The following is a 4,358-nucleotide window of genomic DNA, read 5'->3' on the forward strand; positions in this document are numbered from 1 at the left end:
GGAAAGAGCGCAACAGCGGTGTGTTTCTGTGTGTGTGTGTGTGTGTGTGAGAGAGAGAGAAGTCAGAATCATGTCGCATCTTTGGTCCTCTTTTTAATAGCCTACAGTGATATTAACCCTAACTGCTAATCATGCAGTGTCTTCGAGAGTAGTTATGACAGTCTAATTGAGTTGTCTCGTCTACTCTTAGCACATTTATCTGTGAATTTTGAAATACAACAAGAGCTTGTGCTTCAGAAACAATGTCTGCTTGCAATATTTAAAGAGCACCGTATTTCATGAAGCAATTAATCATGCACTGTCTGAGTACCTATGTTAAATGCAAAAGAGGCTGTATGATAAACTATTGTCTGATGGATTAGTAAATGTTTAATGTACTATATCTGTGGTCTATTTTCAGGATCCCCACTCTTTCTTTCACCACTTCGGATGACATCCTTCATCTTATTCTAAATGATACTTAGCCCCCTGATCTGGACTCAAACCCGGGTCCAGCGACTGCCAAGCCAACACCTTAACTGCCAACAGGTCTGAACCTCTTCTTGAGGTTGCTAGGTGTTAGTTTAAGGTCACTACATTACCTCCTTCCTCTGGGAGAGCGTGTCCCCACGCTTCTCTGTACCAAGACTCTGACGTGTACACACGCCTCTTTGATGGCCTCACAGGCGCCGTCCCACTTTTGACACCAATGTAGTGAATTCAAGGGGTAGCCCCGACCGGAACTCTGCGACTGTCAAGCCAACACCATAACCGTTACGCCAAGAGGTCCGAACGTAGGTGTTGGGTTAAAGTCGCTACCATACTTTATCGTATGAGAGCATGTGGCCTAACTCAAAGCTCATTGTGAGTATAGAAAAAGGAAATGCAATGTCTTAAAGGGATGAAAGTTTATGTTAGCAAAGCGATGAGAGGCGCCAACATAAAGTTCATAAAACGTTTTGCCTAAAACAGGTAATGAACTCCTTAGTGTAGTGTAATAGCCTACATTTTATGTGTCTGCCAAATAACTCTCAGTCAGGGAAATCACCCAGATGAGAGCTGTAACAGTGTGTTCACAGTTTTATGCCTAGCCATTTGAACAAAGTACTGTACCTTCCATCTTGGCCATTACATCGTTAATGTCCACTTGCCTATTCCACCTCTTCTTAAAATGTTATGGAATATGAATAACAGTACAGATCTTCCAGCTGATTTCCTATTCCAATGCAAACTATTAATATTGTGTAATGATATTCTACTGATCAATTATAACAATGCATCCTCTCGCGGATCCATGGGAAATTGGCCATGGGATTTGTTAATTCCGGTGCATTAACGTACCAGAACAATTGCACTTTTTTAATTAAAGAAATATATATTTCACCTTTATTTAACCTGGTAGGCTAGTTGAGAACAAGCTCTCATTTGCAACTGCGACCTGGCCAAGATAAAGCATAGCAATTCGACACATACAACAACACAGAGTTACACATGGAATAAACAAAACATACAGTCAATAATACAGTAGAACAAAAGAAAACAAAAAGTCTATATACAGAGTGTGCAAATGAGGTAAGATAAGGCAATAAATAGGCCATGGTGGCGAAGTAATTACAATATAGCAATTAAACACTGGAATGGTAGATGTGCAGAAGATGAATGTGCAAGTAGATATACTGGGGTGCAAAGGAGCAAGATAAATAAATAAATAAATACAGTATGGGGATGAGGTAGGTAGATAGATGGGCTGTTTACAGATGGGCTATGTACAGGTGCAGTGATCTGTGAGCTGCTCTGACAGCTGGTGCTTAAAGTTAGTGAGGGAGATATGAGTCTCCAGCTTCAGAGATTTTTGCAGGTCATTCCAGTCACTGGCAGCAGAGAACTGGAAGGAAAGGTGACCAAAGGAGGAATTGGCTTTGGGGGTGACCAGTGAGATATACCTGCTGGAGCGCGTGCTACGAGTGGGTGCTGCTATTATGACCAGTGAGCTGAGATAAGGCGGGGCTTTACCTAGCAGAGACTTGTAGATAACCTGTAGCCAGTGGGTTTGGCGACGAGTATGAAGCGAGGGCCAACCAACGAGAGCGTACAGGTCGCAATGGTGGGTAGTGTATGGGGCTTTGGTGACAAAACGGATGGCACTGTGATAGACTGCATCCAGTTTGTTGAGTAGAGTGTTGGAGGCTATTTTATAGATGACATCACCGAAGTCGAGGATCGGTAGGATGGTCAGTTTTACGAGGGTATGTTTGACACACAATCTTTTAAACTCTTCAATATTTCATCCGAGTTCCAAAGCATCTGGCACACCTGAGGTCAAGGCGATTTACTCCTGAGGATAAAAACTTGCTACAGAACCTTTTAAAGCATTCCAACTGTGTCCTGCGGTCAGATACCTAATGTATTGTCCAGTTTGATTCTGGACAGGAGGCTTTATAGATACAGTAGATAAATTGCTGCCTCTGTCGAGTGCCACTACCTTTAGCTATTGTACAAGCTTATACACTAGATACTGCAAAGATTGCTAGTACCAATCACACTTTATCTGATCTGTTATTACAATAGATTCATTTCACTTTTTTTTGTGATATTGTTATCATACACTCATACACATTTCTTTGCTATCTAGAACCTAAAAGGGTTCTTCGGCTGTCCCCATAGCAGAACCCTTTGAAGAATCATTTTTGGTTCCAGGCAGAAGAACCTGTGTGTGTGTGTGTGTGTGTGTGTGTGTGTGTGTGTGTGTGTGTGAGAGAGAGAGAGAGAGAGAGAGAGAGAGAGAGAGAGAAGACATGAGTTCCATGAAGAACTCTATACACAGAGGGTTCTATGGAATCTGAAAGAGTTCTACCTGGAATCAATAAGGGTTCTACCTAGAACCAAAAAGGTTTCTCCAGTGTGGACAGCCGAAGAACCCATTTGAAACAGCATCTGTTCCCAGTAAACATAGTTCATCTTTGGTAGCATGAATTTGCTGGTCATTAGACTGTGGCAGCTGTGTGGGAGGGAGTCTATGAATACCATCATTAGCCAAGAGTAGGAGAGGGGGTGCAATAGATTAGCATCTATTAGATTTTGCATGTAGAATCCGGCTTGTCGTCAAAACTGGAACACGACAGAGGAATAAAATATCTGATAGGGGGAAGTGTAAAGGAAGTGTTGCGATGTTAATGAATATATGCTTGCTCTAGTAAAGTTTCTATTGGAATGGGTTGGTTGTTTTGGTTAATAGATTCTTAAAGTTTCCAGAAAGAGGGAAGAGGACAGCAACGCCCAAGAAGGACTGCAATTATGATTGTTTTTCATCTCGACTGTAGTCTTTGTCGGCTGTGTTTCTTTTTGTAGCTCAAATTGATGACCCCTACACCTTCTGTCCAGTAACACCCTTTCAGTAACTGTAAGGGCACTGTTTACAGAATGTTTAAGATATTAACTTACAGTACAATACAGAAAAGCTGCATTCCGCTTTGTATGACAGCATTACATGCAACCTTATTGCTTCTCACATGGCCACATGCAGTTATGAATTACTCTTCTCCTTTACAAGTCATTGTGCCCATGATTCTGGGTGAAACGATATACAGCCACATCGAAGCGCCCCATACCAGCTCTAACTTTCACCGTAAACCCGGTAAGGCATACCCACTGTATTACATGGTCTACTAAGCTCTCAGCAACAAGATACTGCCTCTGGGCATCCAAAGCGGGCAATTGCCAAAGTTATAATTAAGATACTAGAGATAAGACCCATGCTCCCTAGCAACTTCCCTTTAACGTTTTTTGTAATAAAAGAGATCCCAGTTGTCTATTTAAATCTTGGGATCACCGTGGTGTAGTTGGTGTAGTCATTGCAGTTTCAGAGTTTCTTAGCAGTAAAATGTTGTTTTGGTATTCAGAATGCATCAGATTAAGTTGGCCTCACACGCTGGGGAACGACAGGTCGGGCCAGTGGAGCTGTTTGCTGAGTCTTGCTGAACAGTTGAAAATGGGATGAGGAGGCCTTGCCATTTCGAGGTCCCACATGTCCACTTCCACACTTGTGCCTTTAATTGTGCTGAAATGTGATTTTCTTTCAGCATCCCCTGTTTTTTTATTGAACTGGAGCCTCTCAGACCTCTTGTTTGAACATTATAAGGGTGTGTTATGGGGACCTCAGCTGTCAAATACGGGTTGATGGACTGACTTGTCCTCTTTTTAGACAGAGAAAGAGAGTACTGTATGTTTGGATGCTTGCCAGGGCAGGTTTATATACCACCACTCTATTTCTTTCTTTGGAACCAGATTACCATAGAATGGCATTAGACTTACATCTTGGGTTGTGAGTCGTTGGTTAATTCCGTTCAGGTTCAAATGGAAGTCCTTGGTAAACCTATATC

This window comes from Salmo salar, chromosome 15 (genome assembly GCF_965601325.2).
Source record: "Salmo salar chromosome 15, fSalSal1, whole genome shotgun sequence".
NCBI lineage: Eukaryota > Metazoa > Chordata > Actinopteri > Salmoniformes > Salmonidae > Salmo > Salmo salar.